At 37.8% G+C, this 20,084-nt stretch overlaps 1 long non-coding RNA gene across 1 annotated transcript; it reads left to right on the plus strand.

Moving 5' to 3' along the window:
• The first annotated feature begins 18,432 nt into the window (after positions 1–18,432).
• LOC104605582 (uncharacterized) lies at positions 18,433–19,218 on the plus strand. The gene is made up of 2 exons (XR_736648.2): positions 18,433–18,572; positions 18,681–19,218. It is a non-coding gene; the product is annotated as an uncharacterized LOC104605582 (long non-coding RNA).
• Positions 19,219–20,084: the final 866 nt, after the last annotated feature.

A 20,084-nucleotide genomic window follows, 5' to 3' on the forward strand; every position in this document is an offset into this window, starting at 1 on the left:
CAATTATGGATCGGTTTTGGATTGGATCTATACAAATCAAAATTAAGTTTCAAACGAATTTGATTGACCAACAAGACGTATTAAATTGGACCAATCCAGACTTAATGGTCCAAAATATTTATTACAATGGATTAGACCCATTAATACAAGATAAGAATATAGGTATCAATGAATCATGTTTGAGTTAAAACCAATCTAAATTAAAAACAAATTTCAACAGATTGAATGATTCAGACATTAAATTGAACCGGTCCAAATTGATCCAAAATATTCATTGGATTCGATTGAACTTGATAATGGACTGACATTCGACTGGATGGGATTAGACCCATTAATGTACCGTTTCTATATAAGATTTTGGTTAAATAAAGTCAATTTCTATATAACATTGATGTACCGTTTCTTTGAAAAACGACCATGTCTTAATGTATACAAAATTTTTGCATCAATGGGTTTTGGACGGACGCTGAGTTAAAATCAATTTTAAAAGCAATCATTTAAATGGCCGGATTCAAGTAGCTATTTATGCTCTAAATGGGAATTCTAATAGTAATTTTTGTGGTTGCTTTTCCTGTAATTCTTAATTATTTAGATCAGGGGTTTTTTTGTAATTTACGTGTTTACTTTTAGTTTATTGAATCTCGTTTTTTAACCAAAAAAAGTTTGAAAGAATATGGTTTAATAACCTGCCCTCTTAGCTTATACTAGTTCGCTTTTTAATAAGTACACTTAGAATATGATGTAGGGATACTTAGCAGGTCTTACATCGTGCCATGTAGCATTGGCCAGATCAAATCCTGGTTGCACATTACCAATTGCTTCCAACCACTTCTAAGGCAAGGTTAGCTATAAAAGGGGGTACTCATCTCAAGGTAAGCATACTTAGAATGCCAAGAGAATCATCCTTGCCAATTAAGGACTAAACTCTGAGCTTTCATTTCTTGCCTGGTCAGACCCCTCTTAAGTACTCGGCTAATTTAACCATCGGAGTCTCCGCCCATGGGATAACACCTAGGGCCTCTGACGTGTGTTCTTCTCTTGTTTACAGATAAGACCAGTCGGCCTCGGACACCTATGAAATCCCCTTGTTGTCCTCGGCCTCATATTTGGCAACAACAATTGGTGTTGTCTGTGGGAACGCTTTCAAGACTTCCCTCTAAACGCAACTTAACTTAATCCATCAAGTTTCCAATACGGTTGGTAAGCAAGACAACACTCTAACGCTCAGAACCTAGTTACGAAAACCAATTTAAACTGGTTTTGGACAGGTTTGACAACCTAGCCCAGCAGTTGGATGAGGTAGGGCGTTTGACAGGAGACCACCCACAAGGTGGCCGCCCCGTCGGAAGCCAGGGCCAATACAATGGACGATCCACCCATGCACCACCGGGCCAATGCCTAGTTAGCCAAGAGAAGGTCGGTCCCTCAACATCCAACAGTAGCAGCCAACGAGCTAACAAGCCCCCATCAAATACCTCTTGTCTCCCCAGTCGGAGAGGCAAACCTGTGGGGTCCCACGACAATCGTAGGGACCACAATTGCCACCATCGCCATGCGAAGAGAAACCGGGATGACGGCAGGCACTTCAACCACTACAGTCCCCCTTTGAGGGCTGGAGGTCAACGCTACACCTCTCCCCCACCAATGTCTAACCTTTGTGATCTCCTCAATAATCGCCGTGCTCGTAAGGATCAGGATGTACCAGCATTCAAGCACTCCGGGTATAGAGCTAGCCCGTCCCACGTGAAAGAGAACCTAGACGAGGTCTAAGCATCAATTGTCCAACGTCTTAGTGACCTTCAAGTGCAGATAGGCACCATAGAAGATAAAATCTAGCAAGTGAAGGAGGGTCGACGTCTTGGTGACCTTTAGAACCACTCCTCTATCCAAATGGAGGCTTACACCGACTCCATCACCTCGAAGTCACTCCCACACTAGAGACCTATGATGGGAGCACAGGTCCAGATGACCACTTGGAAAACTTCAGAGTCCTCATGCTCCTCTATGAGTACTTTGATGCCCTGATGTGTCGAGCCTACCAAGCTACTTTCAAGGGAGTAGCACATAGATGGTTCTCCACACTCCCACTTCGGTCTGCCAACTCTTGGGACCAGTTTGCAAATCTCTTCCTCTCCCATTTTGTTAGTGGTTGATGGTGCTAAAAGACAGTCGTTTCTCTAATGTCCATCAAGTTGAAGCGTGGGAAAAGCCTTCGGGCATACATGGACCGATTCAACCTGGAAGAGCTTGAAGTAAGGGATCTTGACCCCTCGATCTCTATGCACATGGCCATCAGTGGCCTCTGGCTTAGACCCCTCAACTAGTCCATCCCCAAAACTCCGCCCAGGAATAAGGCCGAGTTCATAAAGAAAGTCCAAAAGTACATTGCCGTAGAGGAGGCCGAAGCCAACAAGCACCTAGAGGTTGTGGCTAGCTAAGGGGCCACGGGCGAAGAGGAAGGAAAATGATGGTTGTGGCACAACCACACCAACAAAGACAGTATGAAAATGCCTCCGGCCCCTTCAGCAAATATACACCACTGAACTTCACCTGAACACATATACTAATGCAAGTAGAGAAGGAGGAATACATGAAGTGGCTGGTCAAAATGAAGAGAAACACAAAAAGAGGTAACCCCAAGAAGTAATGCAAGTACCACCGTGACACCAACCATGATACCGAGAATTGCTACAAACTTCAGGATGAGATCAAGTCCATCATCCGTCGCGAGCACCTCAAAGAGTATGTCGGGGGCAACGCCGGCGGCTCATCCTCGTAGAAACAATAGGCTAGGTCCCATGCCCATCACCCCCTAGGTGGAGTTACTGAAGTCATTACTGGGGGTTCATCCTCAGGTGAAGCATTTGCTTCAGCCCAAAAGGTATATGCCAAGTAGTACAATGTCTAGAGCCCAACACCCTAAAAGGCTGAGGCTAGAAGACATCATCTCCTTCTCCGACAATGACCTACAAGGGGTCTCATTGCCCCATGATGATGCGTTGGTGGTGTCATCCTCTGGACAGTGGCTCCTTGGCCGACATCTTGTTCTACGATACATTCGAGAAGATGCAACTAACGCTAGATTGGCTACAACCTTTGGACATGCCACTGACAAGGTTTAAGGTATCAGAAATGCAAGGTGTATCGGAAAGACAATTTTAAGAGACGTATCGGGATACGTTTTGGATATGCATGGACAAAAAATCAAGATACGCATAAATATGTTAAGAAATTCAAAAAAATCATAAAAAATATATTATTAACAATGCCTACAAGTTTTATATGATTGTAAATAAATCATTTAAATGTAAAAAACAACAATTTAACTTTTAAATAAAATGTGACATATCGATACATAATTAGTAGCCGTTGAAAAATGATGGAATAACTAAAATGTGAAAAAAAACAAAAAAAACTAAAATATGAATGTATATATACATCAATTTTCAAATAACCGATATAATTATCTTAATATTTATTAATATATAAATTTTAATAATTAATTTCAGCATTTATTAATAAGCACCACTAAGAAAAGAAAAACAATTGACTTAAAACTAAAAATGCATATAATTACACCAAATAAATTGGATTGGTTTAGTGGCAAAATAATGTGCATTAAAATTTGGTGACCAGGGTTCGAGTCTTGTTATTGTTAATATTTGTGTTTTTTACACTAACAAAATGAAATTAATGAGAGAGAGAAAGAGAGAGTCATTAATTAATTGGATTAATGAAAGATGTGTAATTAGGTGCTGAAAGTCAATGATTCGGTTTGTATCGACCTATTTTGGGATTGTATACAAATCCGAAACAGTCTAATACGGGCCCATATCGATCGATATAGATTCAAAACGGCTTGATACGGGCCCGTATCGGCCGATACATATGAAAAGATATGGAACACATGAATTTTACATGTTCTATGTATCGGTTTCTTATGGAAACGGTACGTATCAGCCGATACATTATGATATTTTAAACCTTGGCCACTGGTCGAGTTCTTTGGAGCCATCATCAAGCCCGAAGGGAAGATAACCCTACCATTCATAGTAGGGACCAAGCCTCAGCAAGTCATCTAGATGATCGAGTTCTTGGTTGTGGAGATAGGCTCCCCATATAATGCCATTATAGGGAGGTCGACCCTTCATGCACTCAAGGCAGTCACCTCGTCCTATCACCTCGCTATGAAGTTCCCTACCAAGCATGGAGTAGGAGTAGTTAAGGGGAACCAACAAGCTACCAGATAGTGTTATGTTGTGGCACTAAAAGTTAAGAACAAATAATCCCTACCACTGGAAAGGCTCGACCTAAAAAACGAACTAGTGGGTTGAGGCCAACCGATCAAGGACCTCATCTCGGTTCTCCTAGACGAGGCTGATCCCGAAAAGACGGTATGAGTTGGGCTGAGCCTGTAATAAATGCACAAGTGTTGGCAGAGTTCTTGGTCAAATGCACTTTTACTCGCACCCTCGGCCAAGCCCCAAGAGAGGATGAGAGGCCTTGGCCTACCTAGACTCTATTCTTGGATGGATCCTCCAACGCCAAAAGAAGCGGGGCCAGCCTTATACTTCTTACCCCAGATGACAACAAATTGGAGTATGCACTGCGTTTCGGATTCCCTACCTCCAACAATGAAGCCGAGTACGAGGCCCTACTCGCCCGCGCTTTGCCTTGCACCAAGTACGACGAGTTGAGAACACAAGAGCTGACACCTTGTCCAAACTAGAAATCTGTTCGGGATTGGCCCTTGGCTGTGTTGAAGAGAAGCAAGTATATCCCATCTGAGCCGAGCCTGACACCTCTCGGCTGGAGTACATGCCTCATCCCTGGAACTCCAAGAACCTCTAGATATATTATCGGTGATGTAAATATGGCTAGTGGAAATTTTGTAGAATAAAGTGTGTAACCTTCATTAAGTTTATACGCTCATTTTATCCAATTGCCATGACCCCTCAGTCGAACAACTAGTCGTGGCACACAACCTTCATTTAGGTTATACACTCGGATTGGACGTCGGCCCAAGGCACAACTGTTTCAGCTTCTTGAATGCCTTGGACGTCGGCCCAAGGCCCAAGGTGAATGGATTAGCTTCTTGAAGGACGTGTACAGTCGTGGCACACAACCTTCATTTAGGTTATACACTCGGATTGGACGCCATGACCCCTCAGTCGAACAACTGGTCGTGGCACACAACCTATCTCAGTGACGGAGACTGCGAGTTGTCTTTGGAAATGTGGGAAACCACATAGGGTACATGGAGCCAACTTTTTCAGCTGCAAAACTCCACTACCTTTCTATGAATGATCATATCCACTCATCATATGAGCTTTCCCTTTGGCCTCTATCAGACAAGGTTACAAGGTTCAGAGCCATTTTAGGTCAAACATTTTTGTCCAATGAGTGCTCACCCATCATATTCGTGAATGCCAAGGTACCGTGAGAGAGTTCCCATTTTCTGGTGAAGCCCCTCCCACATCGGTCTATGACGCCCCTATCATCTTATGAAACACTCCAACAGATCCAGCAACAAATGGATAGCCCATTTTCTGGTGCGTTTCCTCATTATTGAAGGACCCATCTTCATGCTAATGATGGAAGGCTTTTAGAGAGTTCATCATATGAATCTCCTTATCACATGCACTCATATTCCAAGAGGGAACAAAAGTTACGCCCTAGTTTAATTTAGGTCAAACTAGAGTGGCTCCCACTGACTTTCTTAAAGCCAGATTTTTGGTGGGCCCTAAACGGCTAGGGTTCCAAACGTATCCTTTCAAGGGTGTGGGTCTCACCACTGAGGGAGATCATCCAATGATCTTTAGGGACACCATGGCAATGATGTGCATTCAGCCATGGTGTGCGCAAGAGCCACTGTCGTATCTGCATGAGCCAAGTACTTATGACCCATGTACGTAGCATATCACACATCCATACATCACATGCAAGGATAGAATTGATCCAATCAATTAATATCTGTAAAGCCCATTATTAAAGTCCATTTTAATCCATAATATTACCTATTAATATTATCTAGGTATATGGGCTGAATAGCAGTTAGCAGTTCGACCCATATAGCTTTCCTACAATTAGTGGGCTTTAGTAGCTTTAACTCTTTAAAACTGGGTTTTACAGGTGTGGGCTGAATTAAGTCTCTCAATTAACCATCAATCCCTTGACCCAAAAGTGGGAAATTAGGGCTGACAATCAGCCTCCATCAAACCATAGGTTTGGTCCAACCTGGTTCAAATGGGTCTAGGATTTGATTTTTAATTAAAGATTTAATTCAAGAAATGATCTGAAATTAATTTACTGATTAAAGAACAAGCAAGAATCAGTCATAGGGTTGTTCGCACACCTCCATCCTGCAAAACAAATGTCAGAACCCAGTTTGCAGTTTCACAAACTGCAAATCGGAGATAGCGATCTTGATATCTGCGAAATCTCCTTGTGCCGCCATCTTCAATCAAGAAAATAAAATAAATAGAAAACCTAATTTCTATTAATATTACATCTGATCGAATCCTATACATTTAGTCTAGAAAATAAAAAAAATTATTTACAGACCAGAATATAAAAAGAAAGACTGCAAATCACAGCTTCACTACGCCAATCAAGATTTCGATCTCCAGTTGTACGAACAGCCCAAAAATCAAGAAAATAATAAAGAACAGTTATAAATATAATCCAGATTTATAAAAATTAATTTCAAATCATTCGCCCTTTAACTGAGAACCGATTTTCCAGAAAAACCCTAATCTGCGCAAATCGGGTATAACGCCTTTTGCCTATTTGCGTAGGTTCAGATCTGATTTAATTTGGTTCAAGATTTGAACCATGGCTCTGATACCACTGAAGGGGATGAGAGATCCATCATATGGATAGTTGAACCTTGTAGGTAGGTAGGGCGAAATTTAAAAAATTTCTCTCTCTCCCATCTGGGAATCACATTCCCTGTTTTAGAAAAACTGCATTTTTCAATGATCAATCTTGAACCAAGAACCGAACCAGATCTAAACCAAAAACAGGAGAGGGATATACCTGATACGAAGAAATAGTATCTCCCAATGAAGGTGTTCACGCCCAAAGAAAATCTCCAAAGACCGGTCCCACTAAGGATGACACAGTGTAGGGTGGAGCAAAATCAGCAGTGTTCTTCCCAATAACCGAACCCTTCACAAGAATTTGATGGAGGCAGTGAGCACAACTTCAAATCAGTCTTTCTCCAAAGACTGATATCAAGAACAGATCTTGATCACTCCTACAAAACTGGAGAACAAACTGGCAGTATGGCGGCGGCAGGAAGAGAACGCAGGGAGAAGGCGCAGTCACACTGTATTCGACTTCTCTCTATGCTCTAAGATCTTGTATCTTTGGAAGGTTGGAGTATTGGGATGATTTGAATGGTTTCGCCCCCTTCCTCCTTTTATAGGCTTAAAGAGAGTTCCTAATCTCATTAGGAATTTCCTAATCCAAATCTGTATTTGGATTAGGAGTTCTCTTTAAGAGATAAGGATAAATCCTTATCTTATCTGCAGATTAGATCAGCCATCTCTAATCTTATTAGGAGGTTTCCAGATTTGGATCTGGACTCTCTGAGTGGAGAGTCAGAAATGGGTTTTAGGCCCATGAAGTCTAAGTGCTCGAACTACTTCCAAACTGCTGCCCAGTTGGGCTTCTTTGTATGACGTGGGACACAAACATTGATCTACACATCAGCTACATGGGTTCAGCCCAACCTCTGTTACAAGGCCTGGCCAAATTCACTGAAAAGGCAGTGAACCCCCTGAAGCCCATCACATGGACTCCTAATGGGCCCAACACTTACACTAAGTGGTCCCCGGGCCAAGCCACCTTATAAAAACCCAGGGACTGTGGGCAGATGCAAGATTAGCCCATCAGGTATTACTCTCAATGGTCTTACACTTAACCTCTCAGTCCATAATGATCATACACTGTCCGACAAGAGAGGACCTCTCCCTCAGCTGCAAGGAACAATGTTGCACTCTCTGCTCACATGGATCCCAGGAATTAAAACATTTTGCAAACATTTTGAAACCATAATATATATATTTATATCCGTATATAAAATATATTTTGCAAAACAAATTTCAACGATTGAAATCGGCTGCTGGCAGTCTTGGATTCCATCAGAGAGAGTGCATCCCCGATATTATCTTTGTTCAACAAAGGGGCTGATCTTGTCACTATGATCACCCACTCAGATGAATTCTCAGACTGTCCCAACATACTCAGGTTTTGACCCCCGCTAAGGATCTCACTGATTGGCATATCAAAGACAGTCCGATCCGACACCTAGTGCAGTATCATAATCGAGTCTAGGGGTCAGGTGTAACTTTCCAGTTTTGCCCACTAATCGCCAAGGTCCAGGGCAATACTGGAAATCTGGTCCGGTTCAGGGTTTCAAGTAAACCTACACTGCATGTACCTCGGGTCTTACCTTGGCAGCTGAGACAAGCCACCCCAACACTTGGCGGCACATCAGTGTCAGCCTTAGCAGGATAAATCTCCCCAGACTTATCCATCGGCTGTGAACATTCTAAACTAATACGAGTCTCATAAGTGTCATGTTTAAGGGTATTACACAGAAACACACCACAATAACATGAATCAAATATGTAATTTATTCATTTACAATAAATGTCATAATGTACATCAATCTGATTGGAGCTAAGGGCATACACTAATCTATTGTAAGCTTTTTCCATATCTATTTTACAAGCCATCATTCCTTTTTTTTCCTTTCTTCTTTTTCATAGTGTGCAACATCTCATGCGCAATCAGAATATTATCATTAATTTGTCTATTTGGGATAAAAGCACTTTAATAGGGAGATATCAAGTCCTCAAGAAAATGTCTGAATGGGAATAGACTTTATTGAATGTAATAGTGTGCAACATCTCTACTGCACCATTCAGCAAAAGATCTAATTGGTTAAATGTAATGATAAGTGGAATACACTGTGAAATGTGAACCAATATATATGTTATGTTTGCACCCTGAATTCTTTGTTGTGACATGCTTCATGACCCTGCTCTAATTTAAGTTTGAGAAAAAAACCCAAAATTTATGTATTTGGGATTTTCTCAGGTATACTTGTCTTTGGATTGAGAAACAAATCAAGCATTTTTTGGGTGTATTTAGAGTTTAGGCTTTTACTTGTTAGTGAGGTTGTGTGTGCACAGCTCTGTTATTCTTCACCCTTGGTTTCAAAGTGGATTTTTACTCTTCTTTCGCCCATGGGTGTAGGCTATAAGGAGAATCACATAAATTTATGTGTTCTCTCTTTACTTCTCTTCATCTTTATTTTCTTTTGATTTGGATGCCATGGGGTCCTCTCACTATAGAGTTTATGCCTATCTCCTCCTCTTCATTTATTTATTTTTAAATTAAATCATTAAAAACATAACAAGTCAAAATTAAAAACCTCATGGGTCTTCATTGTCTCTCATAAAATCCATATTTAATCTCTAATAAGATCAGTCTTAAATCTCTCTCTCTCTCTCTCGCTCACACACACACACACACAAACACACATACACACATTAATAATCAATGTTTGTAAGATCTTCCTTCCCCATTAAATCTCTCTTAATCACTTTTGTCTCTTTCTAATAACGTAGGGGTGTAAATTAGATGGATTTAGCTAGGTTAAGGGCTAATCCTAGTTTGGACCCATACTAATGTAAAAATTCAAATTTTCCCACCTAGTAAATGTGGTGAACCAATCTTCTTCAATTAAAGTGTAAATAAACCATTATATTGCTCCTTTTCATAGGTTATGAGGTTTTGCTCTCTTCTTTTTTAATTCAATGTAGATTCGTTTCATGGATTGTTTTAGTTCAATAATAAAATGCAATAAAAAAGCACTTAACAAGGGCCATTTATCTCTACAACTAACCAAAGAACCTATTGAGCCACCATCAATTGATTCTCATGTAAGCAGTTGATTTATGTATTTCTCATAACTAGTAAGCATGCATGTGCTTTGCATGTTACAATTTTAGATGATGATGATAGTAATAATATATTCAAAATTTTCTATAAATTTTATAATATTTTTTATTTTTATATATTTGTTATTAATCAAATGCAAATTGCAAAATCCAAATTTAATTACATAAACACTTCATCCAAATATGTGATAATTAGGTCGAGTATTGAAGTTTCAAGTACCTGAATGTTTTTTTTTTTGCAAAATTTATGTATTTTTATATTTTATTAATTTGTATTATTTATTTATGAGATTAAATGTTAACACATTTAACCCAAAAGTTGAATTATTTATTGTTAATTTTTATATTTCATTTTTGGTTAGTTCTAAATTATGTATTTCATTTTCATTATCAATAAAAATAATTCTTGTTTATTATACTTATTTTTTAATTTAGTTAATAAAAATATCATAAAAGTGTCTAATTTTTTGTGATTTTCTATATTTATTTATATTTTAAAAAAGTTACTACCTAACTATGACTTTGTAAGTTGACATTAAAGCTATAATAAAATGAATTTTATACCCTTTCTCAAACAAAGTAGTAAAGGATTTGCATATGGCAAATTTAGATGATGATAATTATAGTAATAATATATACAAATTTTTCTATAAACTTTATGTATTTTTTATTTTTTGTTGTTACTTTTTTTTGTTTTTTATTATTTACAAGATGTAGATTGCGAAATTCAAATCTGATTACATAAACTGATCCAAATATGTGATAATTAGATCAAATTGTTAAGTTTCGAGTATCATTGACAGGCCTACCTACTTGGCTAAACTCTTCTTTTTGTAGTGTTTTTATCTTTTTGGTATATCTTTTTTCTTTTGTTCATTTATAAAAAGTAAGATTTAAATAAAGGGAATTGAATAAGGTGAAAAGTAGTAGTTCAATTTACAATTTAAACCTTACAATTAAATAGGGACTAAATTAAAAAAATGAGTATATTAGTCACATTTTAAAAAATTAGACCAGACCGGACGATCAAACAGTTTGGACTGGGAACCGATCAAGTCACCAATTCCATTTTGGCCCTAAAATGCTATTTTACAAAAAAAAAAAAAAATTAAGTGATCAAAGAACTATTGACTTGAATGGTTAACCATTAAAATGTTTGACTCGATTAACGTTATTGGGTTTCTTTCAAACTATTTCCAAAATTTTTATTTATTTTGAAATAAAAAAATGAAAAATGAAATTTCCATATCTCATAAAGTTGTTTGATTATTTTCAATAGCCAAAATTAGTTAGGTTTTTTATTTTTTTACATTTTGATTTTGAGTTTTCTCATTTCTATGATTCTTTTTTAGTTATAATAGCAAAAAAAAAAAAAATTGCAACTCCAATAAAAAATTTAAAAAAAATCGATACAAGAGATGGGAGATTAAACACCAATCTTATATTAAAATCTAACATACACTAATGAAGCAAATGATATAGGAGCTGAGAGAGATTGAGAATGATGAAAGAGATGTAAGAAGAGGGCAAATGATATCGTAACAATGCTGATGATGAACATAAAGATAGCTGCCGGTGGCAATTCTTTCTTTGTTTCTTTCTTCTTCTTCTTGGGGCAAAACAATCATACAACAACGATTAGTGAATATGGTGACAACCACCTTCAGAGACACTCCCTTTTCTTCTTCTTCTTCTTCTCTTTCTTTTTTCTCACTTTTCAGATTTAACCAATCGCCTCTTTCTCAAACTCTCACACTCCCCTCTCATAATAATGTATATATGTGGTGGACTTTTAACCTAATCCTAATCTAACAGTCAAAATAAAAGTTGCATTATATTTTACATCTTATTGGTTTGACTTGTTCAAACTGGATAGTTGAACCATTGACCTAGAAACCAAAAGCCAAAGCGGTTCCATTTCTGGATCTTCTAAGATCCATTGCTCGATTTTGCGTGTTGCTCTAGTTTCACACTCTTTCTTTACTCCAAAAACATTCCACCAGGAATTGATAAACCAGCAAAAGCTGCCACTGTCAATTAGAACAACCTGGGTGACTGTTGGATTATTTGTACGAAAAATGAAATAGAAAGCTTCCTTCTCATCCTGGTAGTTGATCCCCAGACAACGACTCCCATCCTGCCATTCCAGAAGAGGTAGATAGGCCGAACCCCTTTGATCTATTAAAACCTTGATTTTAGTCAAAAGAAAGTTCCACAATACTATTCATATTTTTAATAATGTGTAAATATAGAATTATAGATGTGTTCAATTTTTTCTATATTTTTGTGTGTAATGAAATTCTAATATATCACACTTACTTTTTGTTTAATATGATAAATACATGATATTATACATGTGCCTGAATGCATATTTTTTTGCAAAATTTATATTTTTTTGTATTTTTATTATTTATTTATGAAATTAAAGGTTAACACATTTAATGAAAATATGATTTCATTTCTAGGTTTATTTTAAAAATATAAAATTTCATTTTATTAATAATTATTGTGTATGGATTTATTAGTGAAATTTAATGATGATAAACAAAAGTATTTTTTATATTTCTAAATTTATGTTATTTATTTATGACATCATGAAATTATCCATTTGACCCAAATGGTTGAACTACTTACCCACCACCTAGATGAAAAATATGATTTCATTTCTATGTTTATTTTAAAATATAAAATTTTATTCTATTAATAATAATTGTGTATGAATTTATTAGTGGAATTTAATGATGATAAACAAAAGTATAAATGTTGGATTCAATGAGAGAGAATGTTATTTATTTAATGACTTAAATGTGAGACTTAATGAGAGGTAATTGAATGTACTTAATGGTATTCTTTTAATTACATTTTCTGCCTTTCAATAAGGATAACTAAATTCAAGAGGAGGGGTATTTCATTAAAGAAAAATTTCAGAAGCCAATACCTCCTCATTCACACTTTTCTGAGTAGTATAAACTACATAAAAGTAATAAGTTTGAAACTCAATAACTAAGAAAGAAATAAAACTTATTTTTCTATTATTTTATATGAAAAAACTAGAAATATATAAAAACTTTGGTGAATCACTATTACTTCATTTTTTCCTCTTAAAGAGTAGATTTTTGAACAGAAACCCATGCATCACATGTGTCACGTTAGTATTATAAAGGAAAGAGGAGTTTGTGGAGTTAAAGAGCCCTTTCACCATAGGCCTTACACGATGGACCTCTTATTTCTCACACATATGGTTATCTATTTTTAAAAGTGCTTATTTGAATAAGCACTTACTTTTAGGTTAGGACCATGACAATAAGCACTTATTTGTATTTGAGAAATAAACCCCAATAAGTGCTTATTCATAAAAATAAGCATTTATTCAAGAAGCCGAAAATTTGACTTTATTTTTAAGTGCTTTATTTCTTTTTGGCTCCTCTTGGTGTATCAATCATTTTTTAAAAATATTTATACTACCCCTATTTGAAATAACTTATTTTTCACCAAATACTCATCAACGCTTATTAGGATAAGCATCGGCTAAAAGCTATAAGAAATTCCAAACCTAACTAAACTTTTATTCAACTCCATGCATTGTATGAATTTACTTGCAAATGAAAATTAAATAAAATTTAATGCAATTGATTAATATCCGAATTTTTTCATCAGCCATATTAATGAATGCACTATAGTTAAATTCTTAATTTGAGTGTTTTTTTTATGATGATACCCTTTATAAAATTAAGGGTAAATTTCTTAAACTACCCTTATGGTTTAGCTAATTGACTAAGTGTACCCCTACTATTTGAAAATTGATTGATGCTATCCTTACTGTTTCTGACAACTAACTAATCCTTCTTAGTCATTAATGTGCATCAACGGAAATGTGAAAAAGACTATTTTACCCTCCACTATAATTACTCAGATCTCTCCCTCTCTTTCTCATTTTCTTCACTAGAACTACCGAAACCGTTGGAACTACTGGAATGGCAGATGATGACCGGATCTCAGATTTGAGTATCTCTCAGATCTGAGTTCCTTGAGAGATCTAGATTCCTTGCAGAGAATCTGAGAGATACTCAAATCTGAGTTCCTTACTTGGATTTATCCTCTTTTGATTTTTCATAGTAAACATCGGCAAGATAAGCCCCATCGACATATTGACACTACTTCTAAACTCCACTTCAAGGACAGCACCGATGACATCAACAAAAGTCACTTGTCTCTGGGGCTTCCTGAAATAACCTACTGAACTTCATCAGACCACTGAGGCTGCTTGGACCTCCTTGTGCTCGTCGGAAGAGGAAGGCGAGGGTGAGGGATGGGAAAAGAAGATTTCCGATGAGTGCTTTTGCTGGAAAGGCGAAGGCTGCCTGGACCTCCCTGTGCTTTTGTCGGTTGTCAAACAGTTGACGGTAATGCTTCTACCGTCAAGAATCTTCCCTCTAGATCTACCGATTCAAATCATTTGGCTGATTTGGTGCTAGAGAACATGGTGGAAGGTTGCATCAATGAGAAAAGGATGATTTCGTTTCCTTCATATTCAAATCATTTGGCTGATTTGGTGCTAGAGAACATGGTGGAAGATTGCAGCAACTAGAAAAGGCTGATTTCGGTTCCTTCAGATTCAAATCATTTGGCTGATTTGGTGCCAGAGAACATGGTGAAGGTTGCAACAACGGGAAAAGGCGAAGGCCGCTTGGACCTCCCTGTGCTTCTGTCGGTAGTCAAATAGTTGACGGTGATGCTTCTACCATCGAGAATCTGCCCTCTAGATCTACCAATCTAGAAAATGATGAACCCAAACCCTTTGGATTTGTAGAATCCTCATGCACTGCTCATCACAGAAAATGACAAACCCAAACCCTCTAGATCTACTGATCTCACAACCCTCTTTTATTTATGAAAGTAGGTCTCTAAACCAAGTTCGACAACCCTGTTTTGGCCGCAATCATTTTCTGACATTGGGAACCCAAGCGGCAAAGGAGACGAAACAAAAGAGGGAGAGAGAACAAAGGGGAAGGAGAGAGTGTGTGAGAGAGGAGCTGGAGGTGGAAGAGGCTAATGCAACGGCAGGTTAAGAACTGAATCAATTGGATTTGTTGTTGAAAGGAAGAAGACAATAAGGGTAGAATTGGGTTTTAAAAAAATATATATACATCCCTTATATACGAATTTAACAGAATATTAACGAATACAAGCAATAAAGGTAAAGCTAATCAATTATCGAAAAATAAATCAATTTTTAAACAGTGGGGTATACTTATTCAATTAGCTAAACCATAAAGATAAGGGGGTAGTTTAAGAAAATGCATTGATCCTATTAAATCAGGCCATACTGAATTGGATCCAATAAACTAAATAAATTAAACGCTACAAGTTTGATAATCGAAATTTTGACTGATTAGTAAATCCAAATTGGTTTCAATTATGTCAAATCTACGAAATCAAAATTTCTCTGCACCTGCACCAACATAGAAATCAGAGGCCCCATTGGATGATGAATCGATACAGTGGCTCTGGTCTGAAGTCTGAACATTAATCGTGGTGGTAGTACCACTACCTGCCACTACCTCCAGGCTCCTACTGTTATTCACTGTTCCTATCTTATTATTTCCAACTTGGACTTTGTTTCTTTCTTTCCTTGCTGCTCATCTCTTTTGCAGGTGTCACGTGAGAGTCTGATTCTTACAAACCGTTCAATCAGAACCCATAACCCCGGGCCCCACCACCGATTCCAATCTCACTGTTTCATTTCATTCTATTCTTGTTTCCTTAAAAGCCTACTCTTTATGTGGAAACTTTTCTTTTTTCCGGTAACACCTTTAAGTGGAAAGCTATTCAAGGCTAAGCCATTCACCTCTCAACCCAAATGCTAGGGGTGATGATGATGTGTAACCCGTCTATCTATTAAAGGCACCGTGATCCCTTGTATTTGCGCAGCTGTATTCTAATCAAACAGTAAATACCTGTGATCTACAATAACTGATATATAAAACTCAGCCTACTATAACAGTCCCTAACATGAAAGATACCCATCAAAATAGTCTCTGTAAAAGTTGTACCGGAGGCGGAGAGAAACACATATAATATGATAGACGTCAAAACAAAACCAGATGAGTCATGATTGTAAGAAGGCATCGTCCTTCAAGAATCTACCGTACACGTAGCACAGCTATATGTGCTGCTTGCTAACTGCGACACCAACCATTCCACCCCATGTGTCTTTTCATTGTAGAAAATGTTTCATAACGCATGAGAATATCGTACCATCGGCCTGTCCAACCGTCAGACTGGAATCCAAGTGAAACACCGGTCCAAAGTCGGACCGCTCACTCTTCTCTTTTGGATCCACTCTTGTTCCAGTACGACAAGTCCGTAGATCGGATGGTCGGGGCAATCTTTTCGTACAAAGGATTCTCGAGATACGGGTATTCCCCCTTCCGTCGGGAATTCTCACAGAGCGCGCCGTCCGAACTCTTCCGTCGGTGCTACTGCTGACTCTCTGAGGGACAGAGGGAGGGTGTATGGATCGGGTACAGAGATTCCACTCCACAGTCCACAGACAGGACAGTTCTCCTCCTCGACTCTAAAAGGGTAGCTGCAATGTATCTACGGTATATACCGTAGACTCCCGATACCGGATGCCCACGCACGTGGCCAATTTTGCCACGTGTCATGTGTTACAGGTCTCTCTCTCTCTCTGTGTTTCATCCTTGATCACCGTGCATTAAGAATATTTCTCGTAAAAATTAACTTATAAGTACGGAAGATATTCCCATGATAAAATGTGCGTGTGAGGCGCCCTATGCTTATGAGGAGCTTCCGTAAAAATTAAGTACAGGAGATATTTTCAATGCATAGTAGAATGTGCGTATGAGGCGTCTTATGCTTGTAAGGAGCAGATCCGGTCTCGAAGGAATTGCTATTTGCTAATCGCTAAACTTGCGAGAGAAGAAATCTGCTGCGACCATGGTCGCATGCGACCCACAATGGATTAAATTGCTGGCATTTCCCATTCCTGAATCCTGATTCCCCCAGCAAATAGGGAAAAGCTAAAGCAGTTTCTCACTTTGTCTTTCTCAGGTGGGAGCAGGGCCAACCAAGCACCCAACCATTCCAAATTCCTAAACGAGCCCAGCACTCCAGCAGCGCGTGTGTTGGCGTTGGTTACCAATGCTTTATTTATTTATTAATACATTTTTCATTTCTTTGTTTATTTGTCATCACTGAAAAATCAAAATAGGTAAAGCAAACCGCCATTAAGACCCCAAAATTCTTGCATGGAGACATGAGATGAGAATGAAATCCTCCCTGATTTTTTTTTTTTTATTTCAGACTGCCCAGAAAAAATGGTGGAGTTTTTTTAAGGTATTTTTTAAATGGGGCTATGGCTATAGAGAGTGAAGAAAAAATGGTGGAGTTTTTCAAATTTTTTTTCATTATTTAAGCATGTTAAATGTTGTTTTCCATGATTTCTTGCAGTACCAGAAAAGTCCTGAAAAGGGTCTTCGATTTGAAAGGGGTTCTTTCTAGGGTTTTGCCCACTAAATATCCCCACCTTTTCTTCTCTATCTGTATTTACTGTTTCTTTTTATGGGTTCAGCGTTGAACTATTACGCTTTTAGTTTTGGTTTTAACAGTCACTTTTAGTTAATCGTAGCTTGCTCTCAGCTTCACTTCAGACATAGTTCAATTCTGCTCCACAAAAGCCAGAACCACCAAAGAACATTTTTCCTTCTTTTATTTTCCCATTTTCCTTTTCTGTACAAGCCTCCCTAGATCCCGTTTATCACTCTCCCCGGTTTTGGTGAAGCGAAAAATCATTTTTTTATACAAGGTTTGTGTTGGTAGCTCTGCAACTTTTACTGTTCTAAGTTGCAGAACCACGAAACCCAGAATAACTGTTGTGTTTTGAACAAATAAACTTTAATAAAAATCTCATCTTTCACTCTCCTATGCCTTGGAGCATCAAAATAAATCTCTTTCTCCAACCTTTCTTTTCTCTAAGTTTCTTTCCGCTTTTAGTGCTCTCAGTCTCCGCAAGTTTCTCATCTGCCTTTAGTGCTCTCAGTCTCCGCAAGTTTCTCATCTGCCTTTAGTGCTCTCAGTCTCAGTCTCAGTCTCCGCAAGTAGCACAACACTTGAACAACAAAAAAGTTTCAGCTTTTAGACCTCGATTTGTAGGAAGGTAAAAAAGGAAGAATCGGTCTTGTGAGTTGTAGTGAAATGTCAATGCCATTAGAGCAGCAGCAACCGCCACCCATGGTTGTTAATCAGCAGGCTTTCAGCAGTCACTCGAGTCACGGATCAGTCGGGCCACTGATTGCCGTTCTTGCCGTGATAACAATCTTGGGAGTTGTGGCCGGGATGATTGGACGACTCTGCTCAGGAAGGAGTATCATGGGCCATGGGCAATACGATTTCGAAGGATGGGTGGAGAGAAAGTGCTCATCTTGCATCGACGGGAGGATCGATCCCCCCCCACCACCACCTCCTAATACGAACGTCGCCGGCGACTCCATCCCGATAGCAATTCCAGTCGGAACTCCTAAGCAGACAGAACAGCCTCCTCAGAACCCACCTACAGCCATTGATTCCTGACATGGGGTTCGTTGTTTTTTCCGTCTTTACTTGCTATATATGAAGTGGATTCTTTCTTACTTCTTTTCTATTAGTATTTTTGCTTTATTTTGTTCATTTCTTGTGTTCCACTAGGGCCGCTGGTCTCTCCTCTACCTGGGATTTTCACCATCATTTTCTTGCCTTATACATACATGTCAGGAGAATGAGCAGATGGTGAGATGATGAAGTTGGGTTGTTTTTCTTTTTTATAATTTTTTTTTCTTTCTTTCATGGATGGAAGAGAATTACACAAGTCGAGTTTCTATCTTTCTTTCTCTTTTTTTTTCTAATTTCTTTTACGGTTTGTCTACTTTCTAGATACCCAATCACCATTACCAATAGACCTATCATGGCTACTTGGGCTGTAATTTTTTCCTGGATTCGTTCCCATTATCAGATCATTGCCTCCATCCATCCATCACCTTAAATTTAACTAATCCTAGAAATTAGAAATTATTATCTTATTAGTTTTCCTGCTATGTCTTGATAAAAATTGGAAGAAACAAATTGCATCAGTGCCTGCTCATTTTGAGAGGTTGAGACATTTTTTGTGTTGTGAGTGAAGTTTTCTGTAATTCTCTCTTCCTCTTTCTCTCTCTCAGAAAAAATTCCATGGTTAGGGTAGGAAAAACAATCTGAGTTTGAGCGTTTGAGGGTGAATGAAGTCCTCCCTTTTTTTCCGAGTTTTGAAATTGTAAAAATCGAAATAGTTGCTACTTCTGCAATCAGTATTAAATAAATATTGAACACCAACCAGAACAGTTGTTGTGACCTGTGAGCCTCCCTTTGTCTAACATACGCTGCAGGCATCACTCGCAACTTAAGGTTTGGGGTTAGCAGCAGCCAGCAGTTGGCAGTAGTGAGAACACAAGGCAAGGGTTCCCAACATCAGCTTGGCTTGTGTCGGTTTTCCTTTTTCTGTTTTTTGTTTTTTTTTTCACTGAGCGCTTGATGTTTATACTATTTCTCCTATTACTGTTTTTTTTTTCCGTTATTTAATATAGAGGAAAGTATAGTTTAGGACAACCTTTCAGATCTAATTCCACTAAAGGTTAATCAACTTTTATATAATGTAAAAAAACAATATTTTTTAAGGTTTAATTTCAATCCTTAGTTTTTTTTTTAAGGTTTACCCTCTTGTGTTAGTAATTAAATTGGTATTTACCAAAAAGAAATCTAATTTACCTATCAAATTTAATGTAAATGGTAAATCCTCCTCAAATTTTGAAGCATGGTAAATACATACATGAATCATAAAAGTTGATAGATATTTTAGCATAAAAAAATAAAACAAACATATATCTCAACTAAAATAAATGAATGTGTTTAAAATGTTTTTATTTTAAAAATAAAATGTACTATATTTTGATAAATTATATTCTATTAATTGATTTAAGATTGACATAGGGCTGAAAATTTGGATTAAAAGGAGCTGGAAGTGTAGATTTGTTGCAAGGACTAAGGAGTAGGGAAGGGATGAGGGCCTGGTCACGTGGT

Source organism: Nelumbo nucifera, chromosome 1 (genome assembly GCF_055504915.1).
Source record: "Nelumbo nucifera cultivar China Antique chromosome 1, China Antique-T2T, whole genome shotgun sequence".
Classification (NCBI taxonomy): Eukaryota; Viridiplantae; Streptophyta; class Magnoliopsida; order Proteales; family Nelumbonaceae; genus Nelumbo; species Nelumbo nucifera.